Genomic DNA, 17,830 nt, shown 5'->3' with positions numbered 1-17,830 from the left:
AACAATTCCCAGAAAAATACTTGAAAAGTATGTGTGCATTCAAATGTTATCTTTTCACATTTTAATGAGCACAAACATAGAAATAATAGTTATAGCAGATATTCATCCTGCAGAGAGCTCTTAAAGCTCTTTCTTTTACAAAAATCAGTACTTAATATTTTCTCACTGTAGACAGAAGGGGTTGAAGACTTCTAAAGCATTGCACTGGCTAGTGCCAAGGCAGAGCAGTACCCAGCTTTTCTAACTAGAAATGAAAAAATTCAGCTTGCTTTCTTCTCGCCCACTGATGTTTAGCATAAACAAAGTATCATAATCACCATTATTCAAGGAAACAACAGAACTACCTTTTCTAGTGCACCCTGGTTTTATTCTTCAGGGTACAAGCACATTGCATGTGTGTGTGCACCTGCCTGCACATGCCACGTAACTGGGGAGGGGGGAAGTTAGCATGCAGAATGATGTAATTACTCATTCTTGAATAGAAGGATAATTACTGTCACAGAAACCCACATAACTTGCAGATCTTTTTGTTCTTTTTAAGATGATAAATACAGTATTTTCCATTTTCTAACAGGATGCATCCTTTTCCTTCTGACTCCCCTTCCCCCCACTTGTGCTGAATTACATATGCTTCAAATGAATAAGAAGGGATATCTGTTCCCATACAGGAAAAGAAAAGTTTATCTGGATTTTTTTAAAAATAAAAGTAATTTCATGTCTCTGGAGTCACTATGGTGAGTCACCAGAAACTGGTCTGTCACCTGTAACAAACTTCCTTCAAGTATCCCTTTCAACAGTATATCTAGAAGAGGATGGGGGAAAAGAGGCAGGAGCAGAAAAAGACACTGACCAACCGCAGGCTAAGATTTTTAAAATTCACACCGCGAATCTCATGTTTAAGAGCAATGGTAGCCTATGTGTGTCTTGCTGCCTGTCATTGAGAGAGCAGACATAGGCAAAGCAGCGAGGAAAGACACCCCAGCAGCCAGGAGCTCACAGTTTCTGTCAGCTGGACAGGTACCCTCTTTCTTTTCCTCTATCCAGAGAGGCCTTTGGAAATGGAGAGAATTGTCACTGTTTGATTAGATGTCTGTTTAAATGGGAGGCAGCTTGCTAGATATTCTCCTAAACAGCTTGATTTAAAGAGCTCTTTTAAGCCCTGTTGCTGACATCTAGGCAAGGAGAGGTACTTCTGTTAGGGCTAAACTTACAGGTACGGAAAAAAATCTGCCTGACTTTAGGACATTAGGGCAACAGAAGTACAACAGATATCGGTAACTGCTTTAATGAGGCTTCTTAACAGCTGGTAACAGAACAAGCCTGCACTTCTTTAGTGACAGTGGCATTAAGGGAAAAATTTCAAAGCCCCCCATGGGAGACTGGAGCTCACAGATATCTCTGTGTTCCTAAGAACCACAGTAGTTCAAGTATCATCTGTTCTTACATATTCTGAAAAAAGGATTGAGACCATTCCTCCACAGCAAATTCCCACTCAGGTTACGGTTATGTTGCAGTTAGCTTAAAACTGGCTGGGTTTTGATGGCTGTATAACTGTGACAGCATGACACCTAATGTAACTGATTTCAGTGTGTTTACTGGGATTTTTCTCCCACCTGTGACCTCTACTGAACTGCAGAATCATAGAATCATTTAGGTTAGAACTTCAAGTCCAACTATTAAAACAGAATTGCCAAGTCCACAATTAAACCATGTCCCCAGGTGCCACATTTACAGATCTTTTAAATACTTTCAAGGATGGTATCTCCACCACTTCACTGGTCAGGCTGTTCCAGTGATTGACAACCCTTCAGTGAAGGAATTTTTCCTAATATCCAATCTAAACCTCCTCCGGTGCAACTTGAGGCCATTTTCTCTCATCCTTCACTTGTTACCCGGGAGAAGAGACCAACTCTTCCTTATTACAAACTGCTTTCAGGCAGTTGTTGAGAGTGATAAGGTCCCCCTGAGCATCCTTTTCTCCAGGCTAAACAACCTCAGCTCCCTCAGCTGCTCCTCACAGGACTTGTGCTCCTGACCCTTCACCAGCTCCATTGCCCTTCTCTGGACACTCCATTACCTTGATGTCCTTCTTGCAGTGAGGGGCCCAAATATGAGCACAGGATTTAAAGTGTGGCCTTACCAGTATTGAGTACAGGAGGATGATCACTGCCCTCATCCTGCTGGGCACACCATTTCTGAGCTTTGTGCTGCCTCAATTTCACTGTCAGTGATCACCTGCTATGTGGAAATATGCCTTTTTGAGCTCCTGTGGCCCAGATGTGCACCTAAAAACCTAAAAAACCTGGGAAACACACTCTGCTCTGATTTTTTACCTAAGTCTGGTAAATAATTCAGCTTGTGTGGTGCTATTCTGCATTACCCCATCTGAAACGGAAGACATTTCACCCAAGAAAGATTACTTTGTCAGTTCCAGGAACTGATACCTTGCTAAGAAAGTAATAATAAATAGACAAGAACAGGCTACTCCATACTCCATCAGAAATAGCAGGCTGCCTGCTCCAGGCTCCAATTGAAATTCTGTCTGTTTGCGATAGCATCCTTAGCAACCAAAAATCACAGAAGACAATTCATGTAGGTGAGGTGTATCCAAGCAGCCAACATTTCAAATGCAAGCTTTTCTCGCGGGCCTCAAAAGCTAATTTTTTCACAAAAATCTTGAATTTATTTAGAAGTCTTATCCAAGATATCTTTCTCACTCACGGATTTAGCATATCAATGTTCCTGGGAAGTCATAATCATTGCTTTCATTCTATAGATTTCCTTGCCCTCTAACAACTCAAATTGTGTGTTGTCTCAACCATTCCCTTCAAGTCAGCTCTGACAGCTGAGTCAGACCAGAAGAATGGTTGAATTAAAAAGCCTGACAATCCTCTACCCCTTACTCAGCCAATAACCTCATTTGTTCATTGATTGGAAATTAGAGATGCTACAAGTGCCTTTATTATTTTTGTTGGTGGTGATTTGGAACTCTGCTATTTTGTGCAAACCTCTCTATTACTCATTTAGGGCCAAATTACTGTGGAGGGAAAACAGGAAAGCCCATAATAAAATACATCAAGTATGTCAGAGAGGAATCAGTTTCAACCAGGCAGGTGAATCTGACTGGTTTTCACAGCCCAGCTGAAGGTTTGCTCTGCAAAGTCCCAGTGCTGCACTGTTCCTTTTCAAAGGAAAGGAATGGGCTGCCCAGGGAAGTGGTCGATTCTCCATCCCTGGAGGCTTTTAAGATAAGACTGGATGTGGCACTTAGTGCTATGGTCTAGTAACCATGGTGGTAGTGGATCAAGGGTTGGACTTGATGATCTCAGACGTCCTTTCCAACCTGGCTGACTCTATGATTCTATGAAGCAACATGCCAGAAGAATGTTTGCAGGATGTCGCTTCTCCAGCAGTGGGGATATAGCAGCTGCTTCACTGGTTGCAGGGAAGCGCTGTACTGCCTGGGGTGAAAATGAGTATGTCAGTTCCCCCACTCTGCTAAAACTGGAGCTAGAGTTTGTGTTAGTCTCATTGTGTGTTCTGCTGATAGCTGAAATGTTCTCAGCAGTTCAAAATTCATATTTTCACTCTCCTAATTATCCCTTAGCTTCACTTCTGATATTGGCAAATTATCCTCTAATTCTCTTCCTTTAAACAGATGGTTTATATTTTTAAAAATTCTTGATTATACTCATTTTCATATCCCCACTTAAACATAGCTAGCATTTGCTGACCTCTATCCCCTGTTAAAACAGTAATGAATTGACTGCAGTCACTCCAGCTGTTCGCTAAATATTTTCCACATTTCTGGAGTGGATTATTCATTCAATATGGGATTGCAACTTCAATATCTGAAAGGCTCCTTTTCTAAATGCACTTCACATTTATCCATCCGGGCTTTTGACGTCTAAAATGTTGTAATGGCAAGATTTGAGGTACTTCTAAACAACAAATCATTTCACAAACACTTATTTTCTGAAGGTGGGGCATGGAGCAGGCTGTGTTCTTACAGTCTGCTCTGCAAATTATGAATGACTTCTGAACTGTATCTCAGAACATCTCTCTTCACCTCGTGTCTTCTCCTCTTGTAAAAGATGAGAAGTTAAAATGCCTTGATCCAACCTTCAGAGAAGAATATCTCTGAATATAAAAATGATTTTGTTTCCACTTGCTTGAGATGGTAATAGCAACATTCTGACCTTTGGTAATGCCCATTATCCCTGAACCATACCCAAACTTTTGATGCTTATTTATCAGTCTTCTCTGGGAAGCGTTCTCCTTAACTGGGGTATATTCAGTTCATGAAGTGTAAGACTCAATTCAGCACTTTAAACATCCAGAGAAATTATTGGCAACTTTGTTAAAAAAAGAGTTGAAGAGCAAAAAAATCTAATATTATACAAGGCTAATCATATTTCCAAGCAAAAAGTTTCTTCTAATTTACACACTATTAATTCTTTAACTGAGCAATCAGAATTAAAAATATGTATTTGAGGCTTGCAGACCAAAAGAAATTTGAGTTATCTGGGTTCACATAGTCTTTGTTTACATCCTTTTTTGATAGTAAAGAATGTATTAGAATATTGATATTAAGGAAAAAGTCATGAAGGACTAAGAAGTGAAAAAAAAGCCACCAACTGTTGTTTATCACTGTCTCACTCTCAGACAGACAAATACTTTCTTTTCTCCAAGGGGACAAGAGCAGTATATGGAAAAAACTCTGCATAAACATTGAGGGCATTTCTTTGGAGTGCCAAATAGAATGAAAAGACAGATTGCCCACAGGCACCCCAACTGTACTAATTGGCTGTGTAAGGGCGCAGAGGAGCTCCTCAGACGCTGTGTGCTCACCGCCTCTCTGGCTGCTCTTCCCTGGGGTAACCAGCATGCGAGTTGGGGGGGGGAAGAGGGAAGCATTTTCTGACAAAAGAGCAGGTGCTCACAGGAACAGCCCCCAGTTGTAGGACAGTAACAAAAGAGCAGCCATAGGGTGGATGCAAAACTGGCCAGAAAGCTGTGCTAGGAAATTAGTTATCAATGGTCAACCATCAAATTAAAAGGGCGTATTGAGAGGGGTTTCCCAGGAGTCTGTCCCATGTCTGGCACTATTCAATATTTGCACTATTAACTTGGATGATGGAATAGAGATTGTACTTTGTAAGTTTACATCTGGCTCTAACTCAGAGGGAGCTGGAAGGGATTTGGAGGACAGGAGTCAGACTTTGAATACGCTTTGAGAAACTGGAATTGTCAAAAAAAACCTAATGCAGAGTTCCACATTCATTTCTGCATTTCAGCTGCTTAAATACAGAGTAGGAAACTACTAAATACTTAAGAGCTTTGCAGGATCTGAAGTTGTCACAAGCTGAATGTCAGCCAAAGACACTGGCGGCAAAAAAAAAAATCGCAACGTGCTATAACGTGTAAACAGGACGGTCATCTGTAAGACATACAAAGTAATCCTTCTGCTTTACTTGAGGCTGATGAAGCATTGAGTCTAATTACAGGGACTGATTTGCACTGAAGTTGGAAAGAATCTACAGCAAGCATGGCCCCTGATCAGGGCATAGCAAAAGAGTAGTTGGAGGAAATGCAATGGCCAGAAAAAAAGACTGAGGGCACTGATCAACAGTTTTCAAAAATGTAAAGACCGAGGCAATAGGGAGGGCAACAGACAACTGACATTCTCTCCTCGACATATATGTTGTATACATCTTAAGGCAACTCTTTCTAGACCACCTGTTTGTCCTGTAGTCACTAGGGCTCACAGATATGCAAAAGGTTCTAAAAATTCACTGATATATTATTTTTGCATATAAAATTTTGTGCTCCTTATATCATTTCAGGAAAAAGCCTTGATTAGAAAAGCAGATGTTATTTATAGGACATTGATTACAACTTCATCTTCTAGTTATTGCATTATAGACTTGCTTCCTTCATTCTTTCTTGCAGACATCTACCACATTAATATCTTGCATCACGTACTTTTATGCTTTCATGCCACAAACTCTCCTTTCTCTTCCAATCCCTGAAACCCTTATTAATATAGCAACTAATTTCTGTTGGTTTTGTCCCAATGTGGACCCAGGCATCATTCTCAAATTACTTGCTTCCAGTGGCTGGTGCCCTCATCAGCCATGATATATCATTTCTTTCACCATAAGGAATGAGAGAGAAGGCATCTCTCTTTTCTCTAACCCAATTTATTCAACTGAACTCCCCACAACCTGGTCTTCTCCTGAACATCTCACTACTATTCAAGCTATGTTTGAATGCTTTTATATTACTTACAGCACTTTCTCCTTCAGCACACTTTTAGGACCCAGAGTGTGCAAACCCTTCACAGAAGAACAGTCCTGCCATTCTGCTGGAGCGGTCCCTTAAGGCCAAGAATGCCCTGTACAAGCACCTAAGTTTCTGGAACATGGTCTCTTTCCCAGATTTTACCTCATGAGCACTTCAGTTAATAACTTGCATATGAGGGAGATACACAGTGGTGGAAATATGTAGTACTCATGTTTCATTGGAATTACCTTTCTGTTTGGGATGGCATGAGAGATGTACAGAGCAAGGAAAAATAAAATGTCTCCAATATCCTCTTGGCATACACCATCCTGCCACAGATTAGCATTTCCTCAGTTCTCATGGCACAACAGAGGTGGGCAGTCCTCTACCACTTCCTTAAGTCTCTCACAAAAACCTGTGCTCACCACTTGGCTACCAGGACTCACACTGAAGGACATGGAGGAGAGCTCATGATTCAGCCTTCTTGCTCTGCTCTGCAAGCAGACATGAGGAAGTGAAGAGCTTGAGGACCATAAGTGAACTTCAGCAGACATTTACTAAGTCAAAGTATGTCTCAGCACTCCCATCTCCTCTGTTTTTCTAAGCATGCCTTGGGCTTCTTTCTGTCTCTAAAGAGGTCTTCACAGGACCTAAACATCAGTTTCATCAGGTAGTCAAAGACCATCAGGAACTGATTCATTGCTTTGTTATAAATACTTTCACTGGCCTAATTTTCCTGGTCTGCCCACTCAAGGTTCATTCAGGAACACCTGTTCTTGAATTAATACAATTTAAATAACACCAGTTCTTGAAAAAGTCCCTGAAAGACATACTTAGTTTTCCACAGAGACCAGGAGTAGCACAAGTGAAAGGTTAGTAACAGAGACAGCCTGCACATAGAGTGGTGCCAGATAGGAAAAAAAGGTGTTTCTTGAGGCTACACAGACTCAGTGATGGCTGATGAAGTGGTAGGGGATACAAATGAAATGCCTGCCCAATTTGCTCCTGCTTGACCTTTGGACCCAGTGTCTGGCAACCCCAGGCAGAAATCTGAGTACCAAGTGGCTTGTACAAGTGTCCTTTTATGCACAATAGTGGGGATAGCCAGGTGTGCTATGCAGCCTCCAGATATGCTTCCATGTAGCCTCCAGTCATTTCTACCCTTGTAGTAAAACTTCTGGGTAGAAGAGATGGTCCAAAACACAACTTTTCATGCTTCCACAGGTCTTTTCTCAAAGCCCTCCAATATTTTCTTGTTAGATAATACTGGTCCAGGCTGAATTCAGCCTTCATACAATACATCTCACATGCTCTGGATATAATGGTATTTTCAAGTCAGCATTGCCAAGGGCATCCTGTTGGTGCTCCATCAGTACTGCAACACATTGACTGCAAAGGTAGAGAACTCAAATTTTTAAATTAAGACACTGTAAAATGAAACTGAAATGTTTTATAAGAAAACTACACAGGTCTTATTTTTTTAACTTTAATTTTCATGAAAGACAATAAATTTAGTGGTCTATGAATACAACTCTCTCTTCAGAATCTGTGCATTATCTGAGTTAAGTGATAAATACAAAACTCTTGTAAAAAGCGAAGCATTGTAGGAGACCAGCCCTTTTGTGAAAGTTCAAAATTCAGCTTTATTTTACATTTCAGTACGTTCGTATTTATACTTCAGACAACAGTGCATCTCTAACTAGACCATTTCTCACTTTATATTTTTTAAATTATTGATCATAACATTTTAACACTGCTGTATAATAAACATTTTTTGTAGGGAGTTCATTTCACTGGTTCAGATGGAATGGCATTGTCTGCAAGGTCTCATTTCAAAATTATTACACTTTTATCCTTTTTGTCATGCCACAAGTTGTGGAGTCCAAAATATTTACCTTTTTGATTGTCAGCCTTTCCTTCACAGTGATGTCTAAGTGAAGACAAAATAGACAACTTGTTTTGTTGAATCAATAGAGGCATATTATCACAGCAAGATTATAATTCAGGTGTACAATACCTGTATTTTACAGCGTACAACAGTGAAACTGCCATGTACTGTGTGTCACAGCAGGTAACTAATATCAACAAAGTACCAGAGCCTATGTTCAAATACTCCTGTATGGGTCTAACTTCAATCCACAAAAGCAAGGCAATTCAAAGTTAAGGCTTAAACTCTATCCATAATCCACTCTCTTCAGGAATTGCATTATGAATGCAGCTGAATTCTCATCTCAGGTTTTTGCAGATCCATGTTGCCACACAAACAGTGAGAGAAAGCAAACCCACTGTTACACTTACATGCATATTCCTATTGATTGCTTTATATCTGGTAAGGACATTGTCTACTGGTATTTGCATTTACTTGAGCTGGAAACCTGAGACCTTGGAGACAGGCTGTGATCATTGCAAAAGCTGTTTGGGATGAATGGGTTCAGATGACTGCATTTTTCTCTCTGCTTTTTGGGGCATATTGGAGTTTTGTGACAGCAGAGGTAGGAAAACATCTATTTCGTGAACTTCTAGTGGCAACAAGAACAGACAGTCTGGTGTTGATTTCAACAACTTTTTGAACTGCAGTTAACAGGAGACAGAAAAAGAAGGGGATGTAAGTCCATACTGAAATCGAAATAAAATGGCATCAGAGGTTTTCAGTATTAAGAAACTTTCACTTCAGTCTGTCATTACAGGCAAACAAGGACACAGAGTAGGAAGAAAAACCATCTGTTTCCAGCTGAAGATACAGAGGGAAGCATAACAAACACAGCCATACCTGAGCTAAGAAATTTGTTTCTACAACGAAGATAAGATTTCAGACTTGGAAATAAAGGTTGTTTATGAAAACTGATCAACCCATCATAACTATGCGTTAGTCCTATAATCAAAATTTTTTGCCTGTGCCAAAAGTAGTTGCTACCAGGGCCTTACTTCTCCCACTGCTCAAGGACTGATTTCAGGAAATCAAATTCTGCCTTGGCCTGCTCCACTTCTCAGGAATATTACTTATTTGTAGTTTTCTTTGGAGTGATGTCAGGCCTGGCACTGAGGTTTTGTAGCTTGTCCACGGGTTTTGTGGTTAGCAGATAGGAGAAAGTTCCATATTTTCCATGGGGTATAGCTGTGCCATGGAAACATGGGATGGCAGTACCCTGAGAACTACATCCTCCTCCCCAGAGGCATCTTTCTATATGCACTATTTAACTAGTTTTGGGGGGTTTAAGTCCAGGTTTCAAAGCTCTGATTACATAGTGGGAGAAGGTGAACGAGTATGGACAATCTGTAGCTGTAGAATGTGCCATATTGAAGAACTTCATAAGCACCATTATAGCATTTTCAAGCAGTAAGACATCTTCAATTTTTGACACTAAAAGGACCTGACATTACAATTTCACAGCTCCTCCTGAGCTCCTACTCCTCCTTCAAGCAGCCCATGACCAACAGTCTGGCTATTGCTGGAAAAAATGAAGTCATAATTGGAGGTGAGACACAAGATATTGCAGCAGAACAAATAAAAACAGAGCTAGAACTCTGTACTGCAGAGATATTAATCCTTTTTATTGCCTCAAAAAACAAGTCTGATCTTCTAACCCAAGTAGAAGATGTAAACAGTACATTCGGCTTTCAGAGATCTTCAGTATGTCTGCAAGTCTTCTGACGTAAAATAATATAAGAAAAGGAAATAAATGGAAATTTTAGTAAAAAGAGATACTGAAGCATTATAGCTGCTTACTTTCTTACTGCTGTGAGGAAGATCAGAGAAGTCTTTTGTGTCAGTTTCATTTTGAACCCATTTCACTGCTGAATATGGGAAAAGATTAGTTCACTACTAATTGTGCCATTGGTTTTGTGATTCTATGAAAACCCCCTAAAAGTCTGCATGCAAAACCAGTGAGGTAGAACATGTTTGACAAGCTTAGTTCCAACTTGACCAATGTAGCAGGAAAAGACTTTAAAATCATTGCCTCTCTTCAACAACAATAGTGCGCACAAGTGTTTACAAGAGGATTAAAAGCTGCTTTAGCAAGTTGTATTAAAGATTCCTGTATCAGACAAGTTTTATTGAAAAACCTGTTGGAGCACTATGAAGCTAATCAGATGCAAACAGAAGCACGTTATGCTACTGAATTTATTTTACCTGTTTTAAAAGGATGCATGATGTATCTGTAAAATACACGCCACGCTTACAATAAGCCATACCTATTGACAGCCTGCCCAATTACAACAACAGCAAAAAAAGCTCCACAAGAAACGACCCCTAGCACCTGGTAATTAAAATTGCTAATCACCAGCAATTATCTGGCACAGCTTTATAGCCAGGCAAAACAGTTTGACCCTTTGCCCATGGAAAGAAGAATGTTTGCTGTCTATTGATAAGTGCTTAGGCAAAGCCGTGTTCAGCTCACATCCATTAAGTGGCGACTAATAGGAAGTCAACAAAAGAGCTCTGACATCTGTAGTGGGCACTTCTAGCAGGCCAGGTTTGGGAGCACAGGTGTCCAGTGGGCTCCTGCCAAAGGCCAGTGTACAGGACATGGAGACTTTTTCTTAAAAAGAAAATTTGAGCTGCCCATGTTTCCCAATTGGTTCCTCCACAACCAAAGAGTAAATGCAGTAAGTTTCCAGGACAAAGATTAAAATAATTACTCTTGTCACGAGTGGTAGCTTGTTTTCAAACTGTCTGCACACATTCAAATACAAAGAGGTAAGAAGTCCTGTAGACTCAATAATTTAGGTGAAGATTGTTTTTTGGTCTATTTCTGTTCTTATTAAGTATTGAGTTAAATATATATAAAAATGTCTCTCTAGTTTGCTCTTTATGTGTGAGATAAAGAGTTTGAGATAATAAAGACTTTTTTTTCCCATAGGATACTATTATGCTCAAAGCTATAAAATACCCTTCCATTGTTATAGCTCCAGGAAGATGCTGCTAGAGATTATCTGAACTACAATAAACAGCTCCATTAAAGCTTCTGATCTCACCAATGACTCTTATAAGGTCCTAGACAAAATGATCAGGTTTGCTTTTTTTATTTTTTTTTTTAAAGAAAGAAAGAGGGAGAGAGAGAGAGTCTGGCAGAAATATTGCAAGCTTCTAATAGTGAAATGACCTACAAAACCTGAAGGACAAAGCATCCCTTAATCACTCAAGTGCAAACTGCTCCAAGAACTGGCATCAGAGGAGATTACAAAGCCAGGAGCTGCTGAAATCCAGAACTAAACCTCAGTAACCTCATCCCTTCATTTAGAAGGAGCTTCTGGGGATCATGGCAAATTGGAGTTTCAGTGGAAAAGCAAATTTACAGACACAAGCAATTTGGGTGTGTTCTGACCTGCACACACCATGCTTTTTCCTACATAAGGTCTCAAAGCCTCTCCATGTACATCTTTGTACTGTGACATGTAAAATATGAACAGTTTTATAAATGTGAAGCCACACTGTTGTCATGATGCTCAATGACATCTCCTAATCCAAAATAATTAATGAAGTCATTCCAAGTGTTCCCTCTCTTTCTAGTTCTCTCTTAAGCCCACCTCCCAAGCTGCATCCAGTTACTGGGGTTAGACAGCTTGAAAATAACATTATTATCCCATGAGTATGATGTGAATAACAGCTACAACTTGAATCTCTGCACTATTTGCTTTGACAAATCCACACCCTGGTTGGATACCTCTTGTCTCCAGAGGGCATCTCGCAGAACTTGGTATAGCTTCTCTTTAGCCCGTACATAAAAGTTGCCTTGCTAAAGAGCAATGTTACAGCAGGCACATACATCTCACTACAACATGGAGTTAAAGTGTAGTTAGAGTTTACGTTCCAACCTAGGAGCCTGGAAATACTCCTGAGTTATCCAGTTCGACTGTAGCCCAAGAGTTCTCAAACCATCTGTACTCTTTACTGAACCCAATTGAAATAATTTAAATAAAATTTTAGATAAAATCATCACTCATGGCTAGGCTTCGCGAACGAAGATTTGGGAAGGGCTCTACCCACTTTTCTTGCAAGCGTGTTGGTGGCTAAAAAGGCCAATACGAGATAGGCATGTCCGGTTGCAAAAGACACAGCAGAAGGACTCCTTAGATGGTATATTCTGCAAGGCTCGATTCTTTCTGCGTTGTCTTTTCTCCTCGAGAGTGATCCTGCGTGCTTTCTCAAAAGCATCAGCAGCGTTATAAATGGTCTGTCTCCAGGCCTCCCGATTAGAGGCCAGAGTAGACCAGTTATGGTGATCAATATGCCCGAGGCTGAGTTGTTGCTTCAGGGAGTCCTTGTATCTTTTCTTCGGAGCTCCTCTCTTGCGGCAGCCGGTGGCAAGTTCACCATAAAGCAGGATCTTAGGGAGGCAGTGGTCCTTCATCCTGGAGACGTGCCCTGCCCATCGCAGTTGCGTTCTCAGTAGCATAGATAAAATCATAAATAGATTTAAAAACCACCAGCCTACCTCTGTATTCCACACAGATTTCTCCCTTTGTAGAAAATAACATTTTTTGGCATATGCATGGATTATTGTCCATTGGATTCCAATTCTTGATTATTGGTATTACCATGAGATTGCTGGTTACTGTTGTTCATAAGATTCTGCCAGTGGGAAAGAGATGGATTTCACTTCGACAAATCTTTAATGAAGTCAGAAATAAATGAAGTCACTGGAGATACACCTGCTTACAAGCTTGGGTTGTAAACTGAAAGCCAAGATGAAACAATAGATTATAAATTCTGGCATTGCATGACGTTTAGATTCTTCTGCCTGCACATCTAATTCAATAATGATCCACAGAAGAAGAGCATGCTAGCAGACTGGTGTAGTCTGTCCATCACAGAGTAAATTACACTGAATGACTCTTCTCTGGGCAAGCCAAGGTACTGAAAAATATGATGAAGAAGCAGAGGAATGGATTTTCTGACACTCTTTGCCATTTGGCATCCCTGAAATATCAGTGGATTTCAGAAAGTTCTATTCAAATTGGAACATCATGGTGACTTAGGTTATGAAAACATGTTTGTTGCCAACATTTACGTTGAAGAGTGATTTTTAATACCATTGTCCAAACCACAAACTAATGGAATGGCCATTGGGGATAAGACATTCAGCTATTTTTGTTTCATTTTCAAGATGCCGAGTCTTTATGGGTGGTGGTAGCATGGGTGAATGAATATAGGGAACAGCAAATTAATCCCATCTTTGAAAACTGTGGGTTCAAAACAAACAAGACAATGGAGGTTGGGAGCTAATATGCAGTTTGTGTTACCAGTCATTCAGTTTCTCTTTTATGTATAATACGTGCCTAACACAGAAAGGATGCACAAAGTTCACCAAACCACTGCTTCACAATGGTTTTCTCCTTTCTCTGTGTGTAATTTCAGAACAAAACCAGATTGCCCATTTCTCCTTCAGGTGAAAGCCTGTCTGTGCCCCACAGGTCAGTGAACCCATTCTGGGCTTCCTTGGAAGAGAACTCCAGAGTCAAGAGTCTTCCACTGAAAGTATCTTACTAGAAACTGCTAGACAATTAAAGCTGGGGAATCCCTGTTCAAGTGCCTGTTAACCTCTTCTGGCCTGGGGAGGAAGAAGAAATTAAGTAGGTAGATTTTGACCCATTAAACTGCTGCACTCCATCAGGAGTGAGCTGTGCTAGCATAGGCACAGCCCTGGGAAGTGCCCTGTTCCAGGATGGCACATCTCAGCTGGCATACCTTCTAGTGTCTTCCCTGACAGCTTGCAAGCCCCAGGGATACACCCAGGAAGAGGAAATACATCACTCCAAAAATCAGTAAGGCACTGCCTTTCTCACCACACTTCGCTCAAGATGGACATAGGGTAATAAACATACGCCTGTACTGCCAGTGATTTGTGGAGAAATAGGCAAATGCTCACTAAGAAATGAAACCTCTCTTCCCCCCAGGATATACATGTTCCTGGAAATTCCTTCTTCAGCGTCTGTTCTGTCTTGCTCAGACGAAACCTTAGTGAATTTATTCATACTGTCCTCTCAAAGTGATCAGCCTTTTGATGGACAACAATGATGCTTCTCCAAACTGGACAAACAGTTGCTAAGCAGGACAATGTTGCCATGGTGGCCCAAACTGCTTCAACATCTCCCGTACCAGAAGCAGGGCACATGGAATCACAAAATAAAGAGACAGATGGGAAAACAGAGCCTATATGTCTTTTACCTGGGATGATGATTTGTCCTGGTACATCTAGGACTTTTGACCAGTCCGGGACACAGGTTCCCACAAGAAATATAGAATAAAAAAGTGAAATGCTAAAAAAAGAAAATCAGAACATTTGTAATTTAAAAATGTTCATAAACTGACACATTTTACAAAGAACTTTAAAAAAATTCAGAGATGGTATTTTCTGCCTAGTTTATATCTTGCAGATGTAAGCAAACAACAATAGCAATGCTAAATCCCGATTCCAAACTTTGCAGCCATGTTATGTGAAGTTAAAATTACTTCAGATTCAAAAACTGTAGACCTTACCTTTATGGAAAATACAGCAAGTCTCACCAATTAGTGGATAAAAAAAGAGGCAATAAGGGGCATAGAGTGTTCATATTTGTTGGAATATTAAAGTTCTCACACTAAAAGCAGTCCCAGTCCTCTGAAGCACTGTAGATGATGCAGACAAATAGGTATTCCACCTAAAGGATGGCAACATTTTACTGGTAAGAGACAGAGGAGTGCTAAGTAGTTGAGGAATTACTGCACCAGAAATCGGGAATTTGAAGTCAAGATGCCCTTTCTGTATCATTCATTTTCAAACTCTGTTCAAGTGATGGACCTGTTCATCCCCAGAAACGTCCTGAATAAAACAGTCATGCAGAAAATTGCTGCTGTGCTGACAGTATTTATCCTATTTAGCCACTATATATTCTGCCCCACCCATGTTTATCCCTTCTTTATTTATTGGGTGAGATGTCTGTGAGAGTATGGTAGCTTTTGGTTTCATGTACAAAACTCCATAGGAGCATTTTAAAGTGTTATGTTGGTATTTTTTCTGACTACCTCAAAGAACTCAAACCTGAATAGCACAATATTTATTTCAGGGAAACCACACCAGGTTTCCTCACTGATTGTCAGATATTAGATTTCTGGCATACTGTGGATGGTCCTTAACCATTGCCCTGGCAGTGCCCTACAATTCCTAAGGCACAATTAAAAAATTTTCTTAAAAACATGTATCTTGACCTTTTTCACATACATTTTAGTGACAGGAAACCATAGGTTTGTTACCAGCTCAGTTACCTCCTGTTTTAGTTGCTTATGGTTGCTGAATGCATGTTGTACAACTCTTTCTACTTAGCGTGCTCCAGAATCTTCTCTTGACACCTCTTGACTTGTTTAACCTTTGCTATTTGAAGAGACAGAGAGACATTGAATGAAAAGCCCCTTTGTTACTTAGTGCTTCCAAGGGCTTTTCTAGCTGGAGTTGTGCACAGTGTGGCTCCTGATAGACTGAAGCAGATATGGTTTCATCTATTTGTGAGTTGGATACCCAGGAGATTTGTGGGCCCTAATGTCACAATGAGAGTTAAGCAACATCTCTGTAAATGCCTCTGCAATGCTGGTATTATGTGGACCCAGGTTTGGCCAGGCATCTGACCACAGCTTCTGCAAGTCAGAGAGCCCAGTGCCAGTCAGAGCAGGGATCTGGGACAGAAGGGTCACCTGAGCTGTAACAGTCTCTCTACCTTCCATCTTTGGAAACATCTCCAAAGCACAAAAAGGTGGCTGAGCCAGACGGGTCACAAAGACAATGATTCTGTAGGCAACCTCCATGGTTGCCACGTCTCAAGATCATCTCTATGAAGAAGTGCTTGTTAGACAGATGTCAGGATGAGATAGCCCCCAGTACACAGGGACCTCATATCTTTCCAGGCCTGTGCAACAAAGTCTTCCAGTTTACAGGGTTTCAAATCCCTACAGTTTCTTCTGGTAAATGTGCTCCTAGCCCATGAGGATATGGAACAAGACCCTAACAGAAGATGGAGGTTAACCAGAGATAGAAGTGTAGATGTTGGATTGATCTGTCTCACCAACTCCCTAAATCTGAAGGGAAACTGAGCCAGACTTTTCAGACCAGTAGTACAAATACAAAAATATATTACCAGTGTGCCAGGCTTGGCTGCAACATTTTCCCATTACCCTATTAGAAGGTGGGAAAAACCTCCACTAAATAAGAGGCCTAATATCTTATTTCTGTACAATGCAAAATAAATTCTTGGCCGCAGAAGATCACTTTTAAGCTGAATATTATGACAGACTCCATTTCAAAGCATTAGGACAGGGAGATCCTCTACCAGTGGATGAAAACACAAGACGACTTCTTTAGAGTTTAAATGGAACATTGTTATGGAAACATGAAGCCTTTGCTGAGGGATGTTGTGAAGGAAACAGCTCCAGTAAACAGCAGAAAAGACTGCAGGACATGTCAAAAAAAAATTACAAGTGTGGGAATAAGTTAAAAATAAAAATAAATAAAAAGTAGGATGTGGAATGGAAAAAACAGGCACAAAAAAATGTTAATAAAAGGTATTGGATGGAAGCCCAGAATAGAAGTACAACAAATACAAACAACTAGCAAATGTACACATAACAGGGTGAAAATTAGAATCTGTCTTCCCCTTGCATGCAGAACTGAGCAAATAGAGTTACATGCAATTTTGAAGAATGGCAGCTCTGAAGCATCCAAAGTATAAACGTTTCTGTCAGGTCACCAGCCCAAAGTGAACGTGTGAAGCACCTGAGAAGGGAGATGATGTACAAAATGGAAATACAATTCAAATATTCCATGTGCCATTTTTGAAGATCTCTCAATATGGTGGTGTAATAAAATTCTGAGAATTAGCTGTCTATCTCAATTGTTATTACAATGATCCCTCCCTAAAAAATTTTGTAAAGCATAAAAGGGCCTTTCCCCAAAACCAGCAAAAGAGTATGAAAACTAGTTTCAAATGTTCTTTTGTGTCTCATGGTGATGAGAAGTTAGAAGTTACTGATTGCATAACGAAATCTCTATTTTTCTGTCCACTGAATATTTGCACTATTTCAGATTTATTTGAGAATTTCAATCAATAAACACTGAATATTATTGTTTATGTTTACTCTAAATCATTTGTGATATCTTTAATAAAATGTTTCATGTCCAACAGTCAGAGTTGAAATTGTGAGCTTTAATTTAAGCTTGGTCATAATGTTATAGCTATTTCCTGGCTTGATGAGCATGACTTCTGCAACTGTGAGAGATTTAACAAGCTTCTGAAGGTAGGGTGTATTTATATAGGATTGAAATATTTACATAATTGCAATCCTTCTTCTCCAAGCTTAAACATGGCTTTTGCTAGTCAGGAGAGGTGTTTAATTAAGAAGATGATGTAATCAAAAGCAAAATGCTGGTTTTAAAATATTTTTTCTCATCCACAAAAAAAAATTATATATATATATTTATATATATATTTATATATATATATATGCTGGTTCAGACCAACTTGTAAAGGATTTTTTATCCTTTTATTTCTTTGTCAGAGTTCAGGCTAGGATTTG

General features: G+C 39.9%; 1 long non-coding RNA gene across 1 annotated transcript; it reads right to left on the bottom strand.

The window, feature by feature from the left end:
* Positions 1-14,100: 14,100 nt before the first annotated feature.
* LOC113963685 lies at positions 14,101-15,963 on the bottom strand. Its single transcript, XR_003532914.1, has 3 exons — positions 15,686-15,963; positions 14,768-14,928; positions 14,101-14,377 (listed from the first exon to the last, which is right to left on the bottom strand). It is a non-coding gene; the product is annotated as an uncharacterized LOC113963685 (long non-coding RNA).
* Between the last annotated feature and the right edge of the window lie 1,867 nt (positions 15,964-17,830).

The sequence above is a fragment of the Neopelma chrysocephalum genome, unplaced genomic scaffold, assembly GCF_003984885.1.
Source record: "Neopelma chrysocephalum unplaced genomic scaffold, ASM398488v2 Primary Assembly neopelma1_25, whole genome shotgun sequence".
Classification (NCBI taxonomy): Eukaryota; Metazoa; Chordata; class Aves; order Passeriformes; family Pipridae; genus Neopelma; species Neopelma chrysocephalum.
This window is presented reverse-complemented; position numbering and strand designations above follow the sequence as displayed.